The 23,325-nt window shown below is 46.4% G+C and overlaps 1 protein-coding gene and 1 pseudogene across 1 annotated transcript in view; one reads left to right on the plus strand and one right to left on the minus strand.

The window, feature by feature from the left end:
• The window catches only part of LOC123792493 (uncharacterized), a 160,521-nt gene that overhangs the window by 112,880 nt on the left and 24,316 nt on the right, over positions 1–23,325 (minus strand). The window lies entirely within an intron of this gene.
• LOC123792449 (UMP-CMP kinase pseudogene) lies at positions 4,120–10,713 on the plus strand (annotated as a pseudogene).

Genomic DNA, 23,325 nt, shown 5'->3' on the forward strand with positions numbered 1-23,325 from the left:
GCCTAAGTAACCCTTGCTCACTTTATTTTTTTAAGATTTTATTTATTTATTTGATAGAGAGAGAGACAGCCAGCGAGAGAGGGAACACAGGCATGGGGAGTGGGAGAGGAAGAAGCAGGCTTCCCGCTGAGCAGGGAGCCCGATGGAGGGCTCGATCCCAGACCCTGGGATCGTGACCTGAGTCAAAGGCAGACGCTTCACTGACTGAGCCACCCAGGTGCCACTGTCCTCGCTCACCTTATCTTCACCATCAGACGGGAACCCTGACTATACCTGCAGTTTCCATCAGCTGATGAAACGTAATATTTAAGTAAAGCACGCTCACTTGCGTGCCTTCCCATGTCTCTAAAAAATACAGGGGATCGCATCTAGTCTGCTAACTTTCTTAAGTCAGGGTACAATGTCCTCCCCATTTCCTGGAGGACAGTGAAACCAGCCTGTTTTCATGGTCAACCCCACCACCAAGAAAATAGGACTGTGGAGGGAGGTCAGTGGTAATGTGCTGTTCCTGAGTTTGTAGGGTTCTGCACGTACATGGTGAGTACCCAGCCCCGCCCCAGGGAAGCTCTTCCAGTGCTTTTACAGAGGAGTTTTCTAGCAAATACAACTCAGCGAGTCAGAAAATGCTAGAGTCCTCCTCTTTGTCATGTGTCCTAGGACAGAACGAGGAATGTGACTAGTGATAAGAACTGATGGAGGAACAGAATGTCTCAGATTTTCTCTCTCTCCCCATGTCTCTCTATTAAACACGAACATTGTGATAAGAACTGAAATAGCTTAGAATTTTCACAGAGATATTGGACATCTTAAAACTGCTACTAATTCATTGTTTTAATACATTAAATTAACATCCTTAAGCCAATGAATTGAGAGTGTTTGTGGGAGTAATCAGTTTTCAAAATTTTCTTTTAGATAAAAAAAAAAAAAGTTGCCCAGAGGAAATCCCTAGGAGATGAATTAATTAGCTTGGCTGGTGCCAGGCAATTCCTTTCTACTTTCCTCGTAAACGACCCAGCGTGGTAGGACTGGACCACCTCTTCTGTGTGTCTGTTACGAGGCCCGGTGTCAGCGTATTAAACCAGCCAGGATGCTCTGCGATGAGTTGCACATTTCATTCCTGCAAATGTGCTTGCCTCTGTACCAGCTGGCCCAGTTTCCGGAACCTTCTGCCTTAGAAGTCCTAGAGACAAGTCCTGGTCACATTGATCCCTTCATCTGCCCTGTTTAGATGAATTTACTTCAGTCTGGGACCTTCTGTTCCATTCGCCTTAAATCCGCAAAGAGCAAGTCGGTCCGGTCTCCCTGCGTGTGGTCCTGGCATCCAGTTAAACCATTAGGATGTTTCAGGCTCCAATAAACAGAAACCAGAATTTAAACTGGGGTAAACACAAGCGTGTGTTAGCTCATAAAGGGAAGTCCAGGGGGACAGCACTCTGTGGGTTTCCTTAACATATCAGGTCCAAGACTCTTGCTCCCCTGACCTGCTTCCTTCCGCAGAGGCTTTGCTCCCAGGCGGCGTCAGTGCTGACAGCAGCTCCAGGCACCATTTCCAGACACAGCCGTATCCAGAGATGAAGACCACAGTGTTTTGTTTGTTCTAAAGAAAGAGGAAACTTCTTTCCCAGAGCATTTCCCACCGTGGCCCTTCCACCGGCCGATCTTGGGTAACATGTCATCAGCCAGAACTGAGCCACGTTTCCACTCCTCGCTGGTCATTGCAAGGGCAGTGGCGATGACCGTTCCCCAGGTGCCCCTAGAGGGGCAGATGAGGACCAGCTCTGAACTGCATGCTGCTGTGAGGGAGGGTGGACCCCTTACCAACACCGGGTTTTATCAAGAAGCAAGACAAGAGGATGGATGCTGGGGAGCAAGCAGTGGTGTCTGCCGTGTTACCATGCGCCATTTTGTCATGCGGACAGAGCCTTGGCTGTGGAGTCAGGCAGATCGAGACCCAAGCCCAGAATAAGCCTTGGTCCTTCCAGGTGACCTGGATCACATGACTTAATTTTTATGAGGCTTGGGGAATTTTTGTTTGCTTTTTGTTCCCGCCTTTAAAGTGGTTATAACTCTATTTTAGGGTTATTGAAATTATTAAAAAAGAATGGCAACAACGATAAAACAAAAAAAGACATAGAACTCTGGCCTTAGTAAGTTCTCAACTTAGTTTTTGTTCTTCATTCCCTGAAACCCGTCAGCTCCCCATCCCTGGCAAAATCGCCTGGAATTCTATACATTCCGTTCACTTCGCGGCAAAGGTTGTACTTGAGAAACACAGAATCGAAGCTCCTCCAATCCCACTACGAAGCATCCACTTCATTTCCGTGCTAGTGGGTGTGGAAGTGCTTACTGAGTTGGAACATTAGCAAAATTTTTATTTATAAAGTAAAACATTAATGGTTACGTAACCCGCCTCACAGGAAGACAGTGCCGTGTTGTTCTGACGGAGGAGATGGTAAATATGCAGAAGGGTGACAGTCAGATACTCGAGACACAAAACACTTGCCAGCTTGTTACAGAACCTGAGACAGACGAGCAGACACCAACCCCACTCCCATGGCATCTCATCCGACCTGGTTTCAAACAACGTTTTGAACGGAAGCTGGTCTCAGGCCAATAATCCCCAAATTGCAAGGGAGCGGTGGCCATGCCTGATGTCCCATTCCAATGCACGGCGTGAGGGAAGCGACCTGATGGTCCTCTTGACACGATCTGAGCTCGTTCTGCATGATTCACGTCCATTAGCTGAAACAATGTAACGTGGTGAGTTATGAGGGTACATCTAGGGCAGGAAATCTACCCAAGATGAAGCTGTATCATTGTGTTAGTGAGCTCACTCACTGTTCACTAAAATTTTCTAGTAAACACATCTTGAGAGAATTTCTTTCCATCCTTTGTCAGGCTGGACTTTTTACCTTTGCACTTGAGGGCAGCCAAACACATTGAAAAAATCTGACTTTCCCGTTCGTCTGCTTCAGGGCGCGTGAGGGTCTCAGAACCGTGAGAAGGAACATTTCCTGCCTACGTGTCCTGCGCGGGGCGGCCCCAGCAGAGAGGGGGAGCGGCTTCTCTGAGGGTTAGCGGGTCCCAGCAGCCGCGTCCCCACTGTGCGGCCAGCAGCATAGAGCCGTGCTCTCCGGCCGACGCCGAGCTTGGAGCTTCCCCGCTAGTCTCATTTCTCCAGCCTTTGCTCTGCGTGTTCTCTCTGCTGCGCTCGTTTCAGAACAGCAACTCGGCTGGATCTCCTGGCTTTCTATCTCAGGTCCTCTTAATGATGATGTATTAATTCAGCCCCAGCTCCCAGGCGCTGTTAACGTTGGCATCAGGGCAGAGCCATGCACGCGGGGACACCGGCCAACATGCCCACCGGGCTCCCCTGAGGACAGGCCGACAACTCCACCCAGTTCTGGTGTCGCCCCTGTCTTGATGGGCAATGGGACAGAGCTAAAGTGCAGTAAACCACGGGAATGGTAGTAGAGCTGGGTTCGAGTTCAAATGCTGCTATTTTCTATGTGATCGTGGACAGGTCACGCCCCTGCCAGAAGGCTGCACAGCCTCACCTGTAAAACGCTGGTGAACTGATTTCCCACACAAAGTCGTCTAAATAGAGCCTGGGAAATATGTTCTCATTTCATCTTCAAAAGCGATATGAAACTAGAATGTATCGTATTTCTTGACTTGGAATAACGGCCTCACCGGTTCCTTGTTACCATCAGAGTGTAGGGATGAATGCTGGAGAACGTGGCTATGAAAGCCGCACGGTCCTCTGAGGATAAGACCCTGACTTGAACCAGCCACGACTTTATCTGTGTCCACACCCACCACAGGCAGCTCTTCCCTATGAATGGACAGCGAGTAGAGGGAAATAGTTCTCCAAATGCATAGTGTATTTTGTTAACGAATCAGCTGTTCGTGGTCAGGAGCCAAGATACGTGAAGGGAAGGGCCTTCGCTGTGTTTGTGTCCTAAGGGATGCTTGTGTGGTCGTAGAACAATCGCGCCGAGGCCATGAAGGTGACACGGAGCTAAGCGAGTAGGAGATTTGCAGCGGACGCTGGCATTTCTGATGCATGAAAGAAGACATTTTTAGAGCCACGGACCTGATTCTTAGCGCTCAGGGAGGATGGTAAAAATGCTGCTTCGGCGTGCGACGTGGTACCGGCTCCAACCAGTGCGATGGTACCGGTTACAACGATGCCAGAACGCCGCAGAGACGGGGAAGAGCCCAGGACGGGCCGGGAGCCAAGAAGAGTAAGATGGTGCTAGAAAACGAGGAAGAGGCAGCAGGAGAGGGGCCAGTCTTGTACGAGGACCCCTCCCAGGTCAGGAAGGTCAGGAAACCCTGCCCAGGGCTAAACAAGCCACACTCTCGAGATCTGCTCCTGGAAGGTGATGGGCTTCGAGCCTGGATTCAGAGGAAAGGGTTCGACTGGGTGATGGGAGAGGCCGCAGATATCCTGTGCCTCTGAGACCACAGGTTCAGGGAACACATGAGCTTCAAGAGTTTCTTGGCCGGGCCCGCGGCCTGGTTAGCGCCTGCAGACAAGGCAGGTACCATGGCTGTCCCGTGGCTTGGGCCGCTCAGTGTCCTGTGGCACTGGTGATGGGGAGCAGATCAGGATGGTCGGGTAAGGCTGGATCTGACCCGTTTGTGCTGTAACAGCCTGTGTACCTCATGCAGGCCGAGGTCTGGTGCGCCTGGGGCGCGGGAGCCTGGACTGCAGGAGCCTGGGGCGCGGGAGCCTGGGCTGGAGCCCTTAAGACAGAAGGGCCTGGCTTCCCTCAAGCCCGTTGTGCTGTGTGGGGGCCTCTGTGTGGGTCACGAAGAAACCCACTCTTGCCGGCCCACAGGAAACAGAACCAAATGCTGGCCTCACCCCCTGGGAGTGTCAGGGCTGTGGGGAGCTCCAGGCCGCTCCTGAGGCCGGCAGTCTCCACATGCCTACCCCGCACGGCCCACCTGCTGAACGCTCCATCCAAAGTGCTGGTTGGCACCCAGATTACGTTTTGTGGTCTCGCTGTCACCTTCCCCCGCCCTGGGCAGTGACCACGGTCCCATCACCCTGTCCCTAGCACTTGACAAACTGCCCCCAAATTACGTCAAGCCTGGGAAATGAGCCCCCAAGCTTGCTTTAAAACAGACCCTCCCCAGACTCCTTCAAAGACTGCTCCCCACAGAAATCTGTGTTTCTCTTCTGAAAAGATGAACCCTCTACCAGGCTCCTGATGACACTTTCCTTTAAACCCAAAAATGCTTTTTTTTTTTTTTTACATTAAACCAACGCTACTGATGACTTCCTTTGAACCGTGCACATGAACATAAAGAGCCGTAGTTTCAAAACAAATAAATCAAGCCCCTGGTGGAGGCATTGGGCACACATCTGTGAGGGTCCACTGCGTGTCGGCAGCCGGGAGCCAGACGCGCTCCTGCCTTCGAGGGCCGGGAGCCTGACAGCCCGCGTGTGCGAAGACAGGGGTGTTTGCCACGGGACAGTGACACAGACGCCAGCGTCAAGGCATCTGCACGCACGTAGGAGGACTGATGACCCGGGAGGCTTTCAGGAGGCGTGTCAGCAAAGTGCGCGAGACACACCAGCCGTCAGACGCGGGACAGGAGAGGAGGCTCCCTCCAGGCAATCACGCTGAGAGCAGAGCCCAGATCTACCCCCTCCACACACGTCTAAGTGCACCATGTGGTGTAGGTAATTAGAGGGTCTCCGGGACTCAATCCCTGGACAGTGGCCACCTCCTTCCTCAGGCCCTGGCCGCCGTCCTGCAGCGGCTTCTGTCTGGGCACTCCAGGCCCCTCCAGCTGCAGCCACGCAGCGTTCTCCTCCCGTAACTAATTCGCTGAGCGTGACGTCCTCAAGGTCACCCACATTGCTGCTCCTGCAGGGCTCGCTCGTTTTACAGGCTGACTAGTAGTCCACCGTCGCGGGGTGTCTACACTGGTTCCGAATCTCGGCTGTTGTGAATAATGCTGCAATGAGCACAAGGGCATAGACCGCTCGTCACGACCCGGGTTTCAGTTGTTTGGAATGAACACCCAGAAGTGGGATTTCTGGAGCACATGGTTCCTCTAGTTTCAATGTTCTGAGGAGGAGAAGGGCTTATCCTTTTATTGGACAAAAGACGACAAGCTTATGACCCAGGAATTCAAAAGCCGCTTCTACTTGGTATAATGCTCTGTAATGCGTATTTCTGGCTGTCTCTGGAGTTTCATCAACCTGTCGAGATCCAGTAGGAGAGAGAGTGTAGCTTAATGGTTACGGGCATGATCCTTGGAGGCAGACTGCCTGGATTTCAATCCTGCCTCTGTCTTTAGGACTTGTGCGAATTGGAGCAAATAACTCAGCTTCTCTGTGCCTGTTTCCTTGTCATAAATATAAGAGAAATATTAACAATACTACGTACTTTACGACATAGCTGTGAGGACGACATACGTGAATTTATGTAAAGCATACAGATAAATACACTAATAATTGTATGTTGAACATCGGTACTATTCTAAGTGTCGTCATTATTATTTCCCTAGATTTTTGCTAGTATCACATTCTTTAAGTGGCTATATTTTTATAAGAAAGCTAGATATCTGGGAAAGCCAGGTGCCCGTTCTGTTGTCTCACAAATGGACATAGACACAGATTTCTGCTTCTAGTCATGATGGAGTAACTGGGATTGGCTTCTCTCTCCTGCCTTAAATAACTGAGATATATGAATGGTTTTTAAACTTTCTTAAAAATATTTATTTATTTTAGAGAGAGTGTATATGCGTGAGTGGGGGGAGGAGCAGAGGGAGAGAGAGAGAATGCCCAGCAGACTCTGTGCTGAGCATGGAGCCCGACGCGGGGCTCGATGCCACGACCCTGAGATCATGACATGAGCTGAAATCAAGAGCCAGATGCTAAACCGACTGAGCTGCCCAGGTGCTCCTTCACAACTTTAAAATATACAATATAAAATATATAGTAGTGTTAATTACAGTTTCCACGCTGTACGTTACACTCCCAGAACTGATCGATGTTATAACTGGAATTTGTACCTTCTGACCACCTTTGCCCATTTCCCTCAACCCACCAAATCTGTCCTCTGTTTCTCTGAGTTCAGATTTTTTAGATTCTACGTATATGTGAGATCGTACAGTGTTTGACTTACTTCACTCAACGTAACACCCTCAAGGGCCATCCTTGTTGTCACGAATGGCAGGATTTCCTCCTTTTCTTATGGCTGAGTAACAATCTGTTGCGTGGTGTGTGTGTGTGTGTCTCACATATACACCACTTCTCTAACCATTCATCCGTCGGTGCACTCGGTTGTTTCCACGTCTCGGCTATTGTAAACAACGCTGCGGTGAACAGGGGAGTGCAGATATTTGAGGAAGTGATTTCATTTCCTTTGGATATATTCCCAGAAGTGGGACTGCTGGATCATGTTCGTTCTATTTCTAATTCTTGAGGACCCTCCATACTGTTCTCTAGACTGGCTGCACCAGCTTGTGTTCCCGCAACAGTGCATGGGGTGGGGGGGGGGGTCCTTTTGGTCCACATCCTCACCAACTCTTATCACGTGTCTTTCTTTCTTTCTTTTTTTTTTTTTTAAGATTTTATTTATTTATGTGACAGAGAGACAGCCAGTGAGAGAGGGAACACAAGCAGGGGGAGTGGGAGAGGAAAAAGCAGGCTCCCAGCAGAGGAGCCTGATGTGGGGCTCGATCCCAGAACGCCAGGATCACTCCCTGAGCGGAAGGCAGAAGCTTAACGACTGCGCTACCCAGGTGCCCCCAAAGTTTTTTTTGTTTTGTTTTAAGATTATCACGTGTCTTTCTGATTCTAGCCGTTCTGACACACACGAGGTGATATCTCATCGTGGATTTGCATTTGCACTTCAATAGCTGATATTTTAAAACCTTGAAACTGGCTCTTTTAAAGTCACTTGGGGATGAGTAGAGAGAGAAGGCAAGAGGTCCTAGGGATGAGCTGGGGGCAGGCCAGGATACGGAGACGGGGTTTACGAGGAGAATGGGCTACATTACTGATGCAACGCATCACCACAAATTCAGTGGCTTAAAACCACATCAGTTTATTCTCTCACAGTCATGGAGGTCAGAAGTCCAGAAGAAAGAACCAGGTAAAGACAGTGCTTTACGAAGAAGGGAGTCATCGCTCTGCTAAATCCCACTCATTGATCCACGAAGGTGAGGATGAGAACTACCAGGTTAAGCAAATGGAAACCATTGCTGATGTTGACAAGACTCTACTAGTGGAACTGGTGGCAGCTGAGAGCCTAACTCTAGCAGGTTGGGTGACCTGGATGGATGACCCACACAGTCACGCAATGTCCCACCTTTACAAGAGCCTCATGTTGGATGAAAGCTCTGCTATCACTGTCTGAAATTCCTAATAATTTTGAACAAGAGGCCTCTGGGCCCAGCAAATCATGTACCTGGTCCTGCACCAGAAGAAGCAGACTTGCAGACAAAGATTATGGAGGACTCTCTCAAGGGATCTCATGTAAATGAGATCAGAAAGTTGGAGCCAGAGGAGGAAAGGGGGTTGCAGGAGAGTTTTTAAACTTAGGATGGCTGCTTACGATGGTCTGGTGCTGCCTCTGTGGCCCCAGAGAGCGGGGTTGGCGGGGATGCTTTGTCCCTGCTGCCAGCGTGTGGTTTCACGGGATCCCTGCACTGAGGGCACACTCTGTGCCCCTGGCTCACCTCCATCATTTTTCCAGGGGGCTGGTGGTTTCACGCAGGAAGGATCAAAACCTTATAGACTTGAACTACAACATATCTTCTTAATCTACCAAACTCATGTCACTCTGAACCCTGGCTTATGAGATTAATTTTCCATCTTTGTTCTTCACAGAGCTGTGTTCTTTTAAAAGCATTTGCAAATTGATTTTATCCTGATTTCTTCTAGCATTTTCCCAGGCATACCAGTTAACCTGAGTCAGAGTCAGAGCCATCCATTGCTGTCCTCAGGAAAGACACAATGTTGGCATCTGTCCAAGCTGCAGGCATTTCCCCATCGATCAAAGTCCCTGGAAATGAATTTCACTGTGCAGGGTTCCTAAGTATACTTAACACATAACTACGCAAAGAGCCAAACATACCAACTCCCCCCCCGCCCCACACCAGGTATGCACAATGTAATGCCTGCACTCCCTGGTCTGGGGAAGTCATCCGACCCTGACCGTGATAGATGAGAGACTTCCAGAAATCCCTGACACGGATGCTGCTGAAACTATGAACGGGAAGAGAAAAACTGTCAGTCTCTCGAACCATCTCTAACACTTACGTAGAGTCATTCAACTTGTTGGAGCAAATTATTTTGTGCTACAGTTTCACTTTTGCCCAAGGAATAACAATTCCTCAACCTGCTCCATATTAGTAATTTCCGTAAAATTTAGGTGCAATCTGAAATGTGTGAATTTCCTTTTATACAGGATGTCCTTTCCTTCCCTCTTCACTGACAGCACTCACTGCATCATCTCCTAGTATTTGCTCCGTAAGTGCCTGAAGGTGGGAAGGGGTTGCGGGAAAAAGAATGAGACTGGACGGATGGAAGCACAGGTCTCAAGAAAGCGGGAACAGACTTTTCACCGACTTGGCTGTTTCTTGCCGATTCTATACAGGAACACAAGGTCAGGGACTCTAACGCACGCAGGCAAGATGCTCACAATGCAGTTAGGGGACAGACAGGTAAACAGGAAGTTGCCATATATCATGGGAGGTGGCAGGTGGTGTGCAATCAAAGCCCAAGTGTCTCGGACCCTTCCTTTCCTTCCCAGGTTTGTTTTGTTTTGTTTTGGTTTTTACATCTTGAGTCTTCTTGTGGTACTCAGACTTCTCTTCTTTGTTTAATCTCACCCACCTTCCATCCTTCTCACTCTTCCATCAACACTCACCTAATTCCATCTTGTTTTTTCAGAGTCTGTTCTTTATTCTGAGTTGATTTAAAAAAAAAAACCACACACTCCTAATATGTTAGCAAGCAGATAGGTCTTTTCCCAGATAACACTGTTAAGAATTTTAAGTTTAGTTTTAAGTCTTAAAAGGTGTTCATTTAAAAGTAAACTTAAGCTGCGTTGGTGAACACATGGAGATTCAGGGGGAGACCCTTGCCTGGGGAGGTCGCAAGCCCTGTGCCCTGGAGCTATGCATCTAACTGGCTGTTCCTGAATTACATCCTCTTTATAGTAAACCAGTGACCTAAAATATGGCAACACACACCTTTCTGCAGGAGAACTTCTTCATGATGAAAACAAGAACCCAAATTCACAGTATGGTAAACTCACTGAAAAGTACATTAAAGACAGAAAGATGGTGCCAGCTGAGACAACCATCAGATTGTTAAAGTGGTAAATGGATCAGACAGTGGCTGCCCATGCTCTGATGGGTTCCAAGAAATCAAGACAACCTTCTGGGCTGGAAGAAGACCATGGATGGGAAGGCAGGTGTGTCTTTAGTTCTGTTTTTTGACTGTAATAACGAGATCTGATTGGATGATGTCTTGAGAGGGGAAAGTGTAGTTGGTAGAGGTGATGATAACAGAGAGTACTTGGAAAACAGAATTCAGACCTATTTTCAGTCAACAGAGCCAATTATTGCTATGAAGAAATGGGGAAAGTCAAGAAAATAGAGGCCTCTGAGTCTGTTGAGGACGTTTCTGATGAAGTTGTGAAGACTTCTGACAAAGAAGGCTACCTCTGCACCTGAAAGCACCCTCGAGATCATGCTTGAATATTGCTTTGATAGCTGCTATCACAAACCCCCTTTTAAGGCAATTTTAATCTTTCATGATTACATCTCAAGTAATGGCTGGAAAGTGTGTAGTAAAACAAATTAAATTTTTTGTCTTCAATTTTTTTGGTTACAGGAGTAGACTGTGAATTTGGGTCTAACTTCACCTTAGTTATGGTGCTCACGAAACAAAGAAGGATATCAGCTAGCTCTGTCTCGACTCAAAAAGCATATCCCTTTTATAGTTGAGCCTTCTGTGAGCAAAACTTTTTAGTGTGTGTGTATATCCCTTTAATAATTACATGTTAGGATTAGGATTCCCCACTTCCTTGTTTTCTCACAGGTTTTAAATTTCCAACCTGTTAAGTGAATTTGGGAAATGAATACTTGATAATGTCTAGCCAAGTATCACATAAAATAATTTAGAAGTACCCATTTCAATTAAAATGGATTGTAAATTTTATCCAAAGGGTAACTTCCTTTAAGAAAAAAAATCAAATAAAAATCTCATATTTTGTTCTTTTTCTTATATAAGGAGTTGATTTCAAATAAAACTGTTCACAAAAGTTATCTTCAACATCTGATCTTATTCATAAAACACTGCATACAGTGAAGCCTCTTTAAACTAATATTGCTCTTCCAAATAATAGAAAATAAAGTAGGTGCTATCCTTGTTGATTTTCCTTATTATTCTTTAATAAAAATATTGATAATTAAAACCTATTTAAGTCCATTTTCCATTTTCTTGAATTTCCATCAGTATATTTTGTTGAATCATGTTTTGGTATGGTCAGCATTGCTGCCAAACCAAGAAACTTAAGTAAAATGGTCTTTTCCCCCAAAATGGAATATTCTCTTCTAAATAAGTTACAGCCTGTGGAATAGTTATTTGTGACTTGAAAGGTCCTGTTTCCTCTTAAAATGAGGGAATTTGATTGATTATATTTAAACATTTGCTGATACCTTGAATGTACAGGGAAAGTCCATTTAGGGACATAATACTCCACTGTTTGAACATTTACATTTTTCATATATCTGTATGAAAATAGAGGCTTAAAATTAGATTTACCAACTTAAAGTCTAAATCCAAGCCAATAAATATATAAATATTTCAAGTAGTAACTTGGAATCACTGAAGGGAGCAGTTGGGTTTGTCCAAAAAACATCTGAAATCCTGACTCAGTTATTTATTTTTTCACTGTTGTCTTGTCAAATAACTATTTATCACTGCTTTGTTTTTGAGATGTTTTGTGTTTACGTCCTACGAGAAACGAAGTGCTGCTCTGCACAGTGCACCTAATAGACCACAGAAGCATAAAATGTAAACGTCCCGGCGTTTGTCCGTTTTAGGCAGTGCATCTTTCTAAGGCTAGTTTATCTTGTAAGTCGAAGGACACGTTCATTTTAAACCAGTAAGTAGAAAAACTAGGTCATAAATTTATAAATTATTAGCTACTAGAACACTTTTTAAAATCAAAGTTCTGGTTAGTGTTCGCTCGGTGGACCAAGAGGTGGGAGCTGTGGGCGACCACCCCAGGTCTCTGTGACATGGCCTGGGTCCCCAATTTCACTAAGATGGGAATCCCCTTCCTGGGCCAGTGACCATGACATCACAGTCCCACCCTTCATCCCTCGTCTCATCCTTGCTGTGAGTAGTGCAACATGCTTTCTTTTCTCTTTGTTGAAGAGCAGAAGGGCCACAGGCAGCACCTCATTTGGATACGTCTGGAGTCCTGGAAGCTTGACCACCACACGTTCCCCTACAAATGGACCCTGAAAGCTTGTTTGGAGGTTCTAGCAGGAGCACAGCTACTCTATACCCTTGACCAAAGAACGGTCCTCCTCTACTGGGGAAGGTCGTCCTCTTCAACTGAGCACACAGCTTCAGGAGGAATGCACATGGAACAGTGGGGGAGGAAGGGGACACCCACCTAGTCAGCCAGATCAGCCCAGTCACCCCTGGTGATCAATGGGGTGACAGATGTCCAGCCAGATCACCCTCACATCCTCCAACATGCTTTCAAGACAGCCTCTTAAATCCAATCCATTCCGCCAGACTACATAAGGGATATCCTAAATAAACACACCTTGTAGGTTATAACAAAGACATAATCTGACTTGCGTCTCTCACTACTTAGTATGTTGAGTAAACAGCAAGGTGAATTGTGTCCTTGTGTCAGGACAAGATCTATGTCTTAGGTAGGCCCAATACTGTTCTGGAGCCTTGAGGCAGCATCAGGAACCCTGGCGAGAAGTCCAGGGGTCAGGAAACTGTGTGTTGGGCTCTGGCACCTCACTTGGACGTGCAGCTTCTGTTGTTTCATCTGTCCTGGTGGAAACCTTGATGTCAAACCTTCATGGCTTTCCTGTAGCTGTCAAGATTGATAAAGCTGACAAATACAGCAGAGGGTAATGACAGTAGAGTCTCAGCTTTAGGTGCTTCATGAAGTTGATTTAACTTAGAGGTGCCCTCTGTTCTTTGACTCAGCCTTGAACCCCACATCTCCCTAGTCCAGGTTCCATGAACATCATCCTACTTCCCTGTGTGGTGCAGGGTAGATACCAGTTGTGTTCTCTGGATTGCCAAAACGATCAGCTCAAATGTTATTCCAGTCTTTTATTTAAAAATTGCTTATTTTAATTTTCAGATTCTATATATTCTTTTTTTAATTTAAATTCAATTAGCCAACATATAGTACATCATTGGTTTTGTTTTTTTTTTTAAGATTTTATTTATTTATTTGACAGAGATAGAGACAGCCAGCGAGAGAGGAAACACAAGTAGGGGGAGTGGGAGAGGAAGAAGCAGGCTCATAGCGGAGGAGCTATGATGTGGGGCTCGATCCCATAACGCCGGGATCACACCCTGAGCCGAAGGCAGACGCCCAACCGCTGTGCCACCCAGGCGCCCCGTACATCATTAGTTTTTGATATAGTGTTCAGTGATTCATTAGTTGTGTATAACACCCAGTGCTCATCACCACATGTGCCCTCCTTAATGCCCATCCCCCAATTACTCCATCCCCCCCATCCCCATGCCTTCTGTAACCCTCAGTTTGTTTCCCAGAGTCCACAGTCTCTCGTAGTTTGTCTCCCTCTCTGATTCCTTCCCACTCAGTTTTCCCTCCCTTCCCCTATGATCCTCTGCTCTATTTCTTATGTTCCACATATGAGCGAAACCATATAATTGTCTTTCTCTGCTTGACTTATTTCACTTAGCATAATCCCCTCCAGTTCCATCCATGTAGATGCAAATGGTGGGTATTCATCCTTTCTGATGGCTGAGTAATATTCCATTGTGTATATGGACCACATCTTCTTTATCCATTCATCTGTTGGTGGACATTCTATATATTGTATGTTGTCAGCATTTAAGAAATCAAAGGCTCACATGACACAAACTATGCCTTCAGATTCCTACAACATAGCCCATTTATTCAACAGAACTTTATCAGATGCTTTATTGGAGAATGATATATTTATATGTGAGAAAATAGAAAAGATAATGACCCAAGATACGACATATATAAGAGATAAATATTGGTACAAATGACAGCAGCTACAGAAAGGAGAGAGAAGAGCACAGTCTCATGGAAAGAGCACCATGTCTGGTCTGAAAGTGTCCTGGGAGCTTCCTAGAAGACGCAGACTCTCGGGACCCACACTACCCAACTTGGGATCTGTATTTGAACAAATCTTTGATGAAGCTTTGAGGGACACCGCTCAAGAACGCTCAGATTAGGATACGCTACTCATTTATTACTTACATATTTAGCCCACAACACATTGTCTCCTACCCTGTAAAGCTCTGAACTCTCCAAGCCCTTCCTGCACTTCTTATTATATGAAGTAGAATGATCACGAGCATGGACATAACATAGTAAGGGGCTGATAGTGCTGCAGGAGCGCCTTTCTTGAATTTGTTTAAACTCTACTTTGCCTTCACACTGACTTTATTTATGTGTGTGTGTGTGTGCTCCTTAGGCCCACTGCTAAAAGCAATAGTATAGACTTTCTACAGCGTGCCACACTTTGTGTTAGCTGCAATGATGGATAACACGGTCTCCTCCCTCAGAGTCTCCATGGAATAAGCGTGCAGAAAAGATCTACCAGAGAAGTATTGAGAGGTAGGTGAACAATGCAATATCAGAGGACACGCCCAAAATAGTAAACAGAAGACATAAAAAACACTCCTTGATCTAGCATTTTAAAGTCAACTCTGTGGGAATATCTTATTTACAATAAAATGCTCCCATTAAAAACAAAACACTTCTAGGAGCTACTTATGAGTGTACGGCCACGAACGCCTTTGACGGAATGACTGATGTCAACTGCATAAGATCATAATGAGTTTCGAACTTAAGATAATGGACGAGAAACTCCTCTACAAACGACCAAATTATGTACAGACCAGAGTTACCTGTATTTTCAGAAAAAGTTTACATGGAAAGTATTTAACTTTCTGGATAATCTGTGGAATAAGCATGCAACCTGACTACCTCCTTGGTCCCCAGCTGCCACGAGCTAACTTCCCTTTCTGTCTCATAAGGACACTGTCCTTCCCCCACGTTCCTGGACACTGTTTCTGACGTGTTTTCATGCTTGTTTGTTTGTTCCACTTTAGGGTTCTTGAGCCGTTCTACTTCCCCCAGAAGAGTCAGCATGATCTTTTTTAAAACTCTTTATAAATTAAGACTTAACAATGAACTATTTATCTTTCTTTAGCATATTTTATTTATTTATTTGAGTGAACGAAAGAGAGCACGAGCAGGAGGAAGGGCAGAGGGGGAGGGAGAAGCAGGCTCCCCGCTGAACAGGGAGCCCCACACAGGCTCGATTCCAGGACCCTGGGATCATGATCTGAAGTGAAGGCAGACGTGTCACCGACTGAGCCACCCAGGCACCCCCAACAATGAACTATTATGAATATAGATAATTATTTAACATAAAGCATCATACTCAAAAGGGATCAGATTCCAAAGCTCAGGGGACAGGAGTAACCTGGCACAAAATATATTGTATGTTATCACTTGTCGGAAACTCAGAAGCAGGGGCGCCTGGGTGGCTCAGTCGTTAAGCATCTGCCTTCGGCTCAGGGCATGATCCCAGGGTCCTGGGATCGAGCCCCACATCGGGCTCCCTGCTCTGCTGGGAGCCTGCTTCTCCCTCTCCCACTCCCCCTGCTTGTGTTCTCTCTCTCGCTGGCTGTCTCTCTCTGTGTCAAATAAATAAATAAAATCTAAAGAAAAAAAAAAAAGAAACTCAGAAGCCTGTGGGGATTTAATCTTTGTAATACTAATCTTATATCCCACTAGCACGTTGGTGCGAGGCAAACGGCACCAGCTTCAGTCGGCGACGATGCTTCCCCTCCACTTCCCGCTACGTCATTTCCTTCAAAGATGCAAACGCGCACGGCCCAGGCACCACTACCAACCAAGCACGGTGGTTAAGCCGGAATCACCAGCAAATGGAGTCACTTCCCTCCAACCATCCTTCAGATCTACAGTTGCTGGCTGAAGTGGTTTTCCATTCGAATACCTCATTTCCAAAGAACCATATGGAATATTTAAGGGTCAGCATATCGATTTTTCTAGTTATTTGTTGCTTGTGGTGTGGGGCAAGGAGGAAGAAGCAGAGACGGGTGTGTGTCATATTTGAGGCAAGCTTGCAGTTGTAAGATTCCTTGTTGGAAAAATATTTTAAACCTAGATAACTAAGCTGCATATCAAAAGGTTTATTTTAGTTATAAATAGTGGACTGATAACTAGCTCCTCACATATTTTGTCTCTGATTGGGATGTGACGGGTGGGTGATTACCATACTTAGATCTTCTAGTTCTTAAAACTTAAAAAAAAAAAATTAAATACCAACATTCATCAGCCCCATGTCCCCAAACATAACTTGTGGGAAAACACTGGGTCAGAAGCTGCTTTATTACTTGGACTTTATTCGCTTTTGAACTCAAAGTACGTGAGTGCTTCTCCCGACTCTTACGACATTTGTGTCATTCTGTTATGACACGGAGAGCAATTACGTTTGATTTAAGGTAATGCATTTGATTGGGGTGACATTGTTAGGAGCTCTCTATGTTTACTGGGTCATCTGCAATTTTTTCAACACCACTGAGTGCTATGTGACAGCTAGCGAATTGGATTACTCATTTTTGGAAAATCAAAGGAATATTCAATGTTTTGTTTTCCTTAAGAGAAGTGTTTATTTAATCTGAATGTTATACAGTGACCTTCATAATTGTTCCAAGATTTTTCTCTCCTTGGAACCTGAAATTTCACAACTACGTTAATTAATAATAATGTTCTGCACGTCCCTGACACACTTTTGTCTGAAAATCTCAGTGTTTACTTGTCTTCATCATGTCTTCAAGGAGATGTGAATCTGTGATTTTTTTCCTTTTTAAGTATAAAGAGTGCATTAATTCAAAATGCCCACTTTTTGTCCAGCATTGCTTTCGTGCCAAGGAAGGAGGGTCTCACTCCACTGTTCTCGAGAACGCACGGCCCTTACGACCTCCCTTCCTGCGCTGGGTGAGGCCTCCGTGAGTGTGCGAGAGCATCGCATAGACTTTGTGGGGACACAGATCACACTTTCACTTTTTCACGTTTATTTAACAGTTGTCGTGTCACAGGTGAAGCCAGTAGCCCTGATCCATACACATACGTCCTCTGCGATAATGAGGCGAGGAACCTGCAGGCTAAGGCAGACCACCGCTGCGGACACTTCTGAGAACCACAGACGAAGTCTAGGCTCCGGGCATTCGCGGTTGCGGCTGCGTCCACACGCGCGTCCATACTCTTGCGGTCTCTGGAGGTCTGAGACTACCCAGGTTCTCCGCTTAGGATCCTGAACCGCTGTAAGCACAGTGTAGACTGAGTGCTGTGAACGTCCGCAGGCTCACTGGGGAAGAACTCACTTCCGAGCTGACTCAGGTTGGCAGCAGGATCCGTTTCCCTTTGGTTGCAGGACCGAGGACCCTGGTTTGCTGCCGGCTGTTGGATGCAGACCACTCTCAGATCCTAGACACCACCCTGAGCCTCTCGCCAAGTGCGCCTTCCAGCACGGCCATTTCTGCAAGGGTAGCTAGGGTGACTGTGTCCAGAGTGACTCTGGAGTGCAGCACAGACACAAGTGCCTCCCTTCACCTTTGCCCTTCTCTGCTCTGGTGCACCGTCAAGGGCAGACGATTGTACACGGCCACAAACACTAGGAGGTGGGGATTACAGGTCCACCCTTACCCCGTCTGTACCGACTGAGATTTGGGAAAGCTGCGTATAATGGAAAAACCAGGTTAACAGTGACTAAAGCAAAACAGACGTTCTTTCTCAAGTAAACAGAGAAAGTAAATTCAGAGCAGAGCACGTCATGACTGGTACAGCAGCCCCTGCTCGTCTGGGGCCCGTACTGTCTCTCTCTCTCTCTTTGTTCTACACGATTTCTAGTACCTTCCGGTTACAGCTTCTGGTCTTAAGATCACTTCATAGTCCAAGATGGCTGTTTAACAGTTACAGTCATAGGGGCGCCTGGGTGGCACAGCGGTTAAGTGTCTGCCTTCGGCTCAGGGCGTGATCCCGGCGTTCTGGGATCGAGCTCCACATCAGGCTCCTCTGCTATGAGCCTGCTTCTTCCTCTCCCACTCCCCCTGCTTGTGTTCCCTCTCTCGCTGGCTGTCTCTATCTCTGTCGAATAAATAATTAAAATCTTAAAAAAAAAAAAAGCAACAGTTACAGCCATTACCAACATAAAGAAGGAAAAGCAGAAAATAGTTCAACCCACAGCCTTCCCGGCTCTCCCACAGAATGTGCCTCCGTGTGGACGCGTCTTCCATACTGCTGAGGGTCACACAGAGCTTCGCTCCACACGGCTGAGAGAGGCTGAGAAGCTGGTTCCTAACCTCAGCTGCTGTTGCCCAAATAAGTAGGGGTTCTCTTACTAAGGAAGGAAGAATAGCCGTGAGGCGGTAACTTGCTGCTTCTGCCAAGCTGGCATGGGGAGCTTCTCACAGGCTTGCTGAGACGAGATGTTGAAATTCAGCATCCCACATTGGCCTCCGATCATGCCCGAGGCCTGCCTCCAGCCACTCCGAAACCGAGAGAATATGCTGGTCCTGCCTGTGCTGGCAGAGGCTGGGCCGTGGAAAGTTCCACAAGTTGACTTTCCCATCCTTGCCAGAGTCCCGCACCGGCAACATGTGCACTCAATCAATCAGCTGTACTCGGGCCTTGTTTTGACTGATTCCACCCTTCTTCTCCACCGTCAGTTCCCAAAACTCCTGGGTCAGAGTCCTGGCCCCGGGCCTGTGTCCTTCTCTGTGGTGATTTATGGCCTGTTCTGGAATCACCATCGCTGCGTGCTGGCCGCATTTCTGGACACAGATCGCTCCCTCCTGCACCTCTGATGCCAGGCCCTTCCCTGGGCAGACGCCGCTCTCTGCCCCTGTGCCCCTGCTCACCTCAGCGGGGACTGACCCCAAGGCCTGCCACGTTGCCCTGGATCTGGTTCACCTTCTGTCTCCTGCAGACTTAGCTGGACACTCTAACAGCAATTCCCTGGGCCATCCAGACGGTAAACAACAGGTGCATAAGAGGCACTTGGTGAATATCTGAGCTGGGAGGGACAAGTTCTGTATTTCCGGGTAAGATTCTTGGATCTTACTGATGGCAACCTCCCTCTCATACTCGGGTTATGCTCTTTTCTTCTCAGAGAATATTCTAGTACAAGTCTAAGACCGGTTAGGTCTCAGGCAATGGTCTCGGGACCTAACTTTGTCAATGCCAAAAATAATTTGGGTGGAAATCTCCACAGTGGTGAAATATCTGGGGGGCTATTTTGGGCTTTGAGCCCCCAGGGACCTGGCTGCTGAGGTTGGAACTGTCGGGGGGACGGGAAGGGAGACCAGAACTCTGCTGAGCTTCCTGGGGTTTCCGCTGCCGTGCTTTTATCGAGGTTGTTCCTGAAACGCTTCCTCCTCCCGTTTCACCACGGTTGCTGGGGGTTCTACAAAGGGTTTGCTTCCCTGAAACAACACTTCTCCGTTGGATGACTGCCTTGGCCTATCCCACCCTCCAAGTCACCTCTCTGCCCTGATCTGACCTACGTCGACCCCCTAGGTTCCTAGGATGAAGTCACAGGCATATTGGCCAATATTCCCACCCTCTCTGCTCAAACAGTTAAGACATCACAGTCTCAGTTTCCAACCACACTACAAATGTTTATGAAACCTTTCTTTATGCAAGACACTGTTCTTGGTATTTGGGACAAAAGGATGAACAAAAGAATGTCCTTAATCTCTTGTCACTTATAATCTATAAAAAAAATCACAGGCAATGAGCAAGTAAATGAGCAAACATAAAAACAGAAAGTAATGATAAATGCATAGTAGGGAATTAAAATAAGCTATTGTATTAATGAGTGACTTGGGTTTAAGTAATTAAGAAAGGCCTCTGAAGAATTAAAATACATGCTGATAATTATTCCCAACGGACAAGATATGGAAGCGATTTAAGTGTCTGTTGACGGATGGGTAAGGAAAATATGGTACATGCACAATGGAATATTATTCAGGTTGCAACAAGAAGAAAATCCTGCCGATCGTGACAACACGGATGAAGCTGGAGGGCCTTATGCTCAGTGAACTAAGACGACAGAGAGAGAAATACTGTGTGGTATCACTGACATGTGGAACCAAAAAAAAAAAAATCGAAGACATACAAACACAGAAGTAGAATGGCGGTTATTAGGGGCTGGGGGAGGGGTGGAAATAGGGAAAGATTGTTCAAAGGGTACAAAGTTCAGTTAAAAGGCACCATGACCGTAGCTAATAATACTGTATTGTGTACCTGAAATTTGCTGAGAGCGTAAATCTTAAGCATTCTTACAAAATGCTGGCGGGATACCTGTGCCAGGGGATGGGTGTGTGAATCAGCGACACTGTGGGCGTGTATATCAAATCGTCGCGTTGTACACTTTAGACATCCTTCAAATATATTACAATTTTGTCAATTACATCTTAATAAAAAATAAAAATGGATCAAGTAAAAATTTTAAAATATGTATGCTGGGATCTTAAAAAATACCTATCACTGGAGAATTGATAACGTACTGTTTAGCGCGTCCGTTCAGAATGCCGCGAACACTAAGGACGTGTATATTTGGTGCGGTGGAAGCTGCACGTGCGTCTGAGCGCGTATGAGTCTGCAGTGCCGAACGCGTACAACAATGATCTCTGGGTGGTGAGCGGAAGGGCCATCTTCAAAAATTTGCTCTTCCTGTTGTTTTCTGATTTTTTTTTTTTTGCAGAGTGTAAGATTTTATTTTATAGCGAGACAAGGAAAACAGTAAAAGTACTTGATAAAATAGAGACAAAGGAATCTAGACAGCTGCCTCTGCGGATGGAGGGTGATGGCCTCCGTCCTCACAGAGAGGAGCTGCTCCCCGAACTCACCCTCTCTTTGGCAGCCCGACGGAGTGCTACCTGAGACTAATTCACTCGAGGTCTGTCTGAGCAAGGAGGGAGCCCTGTGCAGCTGCTCACAGTCACGGGGAAATGAGACTTCAGACCAGCTAATGAGAGAAGACAGAAGCAGGCCACTGAAGACGTCTGCTGGTCACTGAGCTATAAATCCTTTGCCCAATTACTCCCCTCTGCCAGCTGTGCTGTGCGACCCGGTGTACAGGTCATCCACGTTCGGGGATGTGGTGCAGCAACGGCTCACTTGCAGGGGCACTTACTGCTTCCGAAGGGGAGGGCGAGGCAAGGTTAAGAACAACAGGATTCTTACATTGTGCTGATCTCTTTTTGATGTACATGCACGTAATTGTAAGTAAGCTCAACTGACAAAACGTTGACCGTGAGGACAGAATGCTCCAGACTGACTCTGAAAGAGGGACTCAGACTAATTATTATAGGGGTACATCTATCCTGTTTTTCCATTTTATTATACTCCTGGATAATATTCCGTCCAGAACTGCAGTCAGTATGCACTGAAGTACAATACATATTACACTAAAATTTCAATTTTAACTCTTCAATAAATACAGAGGTTTGTTTCTATATATGTTACAATCTATTTACTGCTCGAAATTGAATCCAAAGCCCCGAGTAAGAATGTCCCTTACAAATCATCTTGTCTGATTCTGTTTCCAACAGCAGCAGAGACGCTTATCTCAGGAATTTGAGAGTGACAAAGAGCAGGATAGAGGCTGCAAATGATATCCCGCACAAAGGAGGAAAACCTCACTGGCAGGGATGCACTTCAATATGGCTTTTTCTCTGAGGTAACTCCCTATCTAGTCTGAAAGGCACAGAGCAGCTGAAAATAAGCAGAAGGCTATTGTGTTATTGACTTGAGATATCCGAGGACAGAGTTGAGCTGGAAATTGAATTGAGAAATTCTGGCAAGAAGGAAGCCATGGAGAGAGGGGTCTCAACATCAGCATATAAATTCCCCTCAAAAGCTTGGCTCACCCCTGATGTGCATCTGCATGAAAGCAACAGCTGAGACCTTGAGAGAAATTTCTGTTGCTGCTCTTCATAAGGGCGACAGAGTTTAGAATTTGAGTCTGGCCATGTTGGAGGGCTTGGTAAACTCAAGCTATTCACGGAAACCCCACAAGTTTCCCGCCATGGGAGTAAAGATCCCAGACCTAAAGGGCTCTAAGTCTAAGAATAAAGCATGAGACCTACTCCAACAAGGATAAAACCAAGCTGCTATGAGTTCAATGTGATCAGCCAAGAATTTAACTGCCTGTTAGAACAAAACCCAGCACCATCCCAAGGATGATAACAGAATCCAGAGTCTCTGCGATACTTCCTCCACAGGGCCTAGCACATACTGAAAATCAGCAGGTATGCAAATGACCAGGAGAACTGACTCACAGTCAAGAGAAAAATGAGTCAAAAGAACCAGCCCTAAGATGACATAGCTGCTAGAACCAGCAGACAAGAATTCTGAGCAGCTGCTTCAACTCTGCTCAGGCTCGACATCATCAGTGTCCTGTTTCTCAGCTCTGACGTCACCTTTCTTTGACTGCTCTGTGACATCAGAGTGTGGGTCTCTAAACGTTTCTCTTTGGCCAGACGGCACAATATTGAGCTTTGTTGATACACGGTACCGAATGGGGACACTGTAGGAGGAAGAAGCTTCTCTTCCTGGTTCTCTTGTGCTTTTAATTAAAAAAAAATTCTGGCTCTTGCAGCATGAGGGAGTCAGCAGAATGTGTGACACCCAGAAGGTGGCTTTCCAAGGAACTTCAACAGCATCTCAGCAGGCAGCTTCCCACTGCCTTTCCCCTGGCCCGGCACACCAGAGGGTGACTTCCAGCTTGCCATCCTGAGCCTGATACACCCTGACCTTACCAGCCATCCTGTGTGCTAACCCCACACTTCCTCTAATGAGGATGAGTCTCAGCTGTGGGGGCGAAAGTGGTTTATTCCATGTCTATTCATGCCTCTTCCCTAAAGGCAGTGGCCACTCCCAATATCTGCTATTTCTACAGTCTTTCAAGTTCTCTTTATCTCATAGCAGCTAATACTCTGCGAATAGTTAATAATTCTTTCTATTACATGTTTCCTAC

This window comes from Ursus americanus, chromosome 16, assembly GCF_024610735.1.
Source record: "Ursus americanus isolate L20-20 chromosome 16, mUrsAme1.1.p, whole genome shotgun sequence".
NCBI classification, from domain to species: Eukaryota; Metazoa; Chordata; class Mammalia; order Carnivora; family Ursidae; genus Ursus; species Ursus americanus.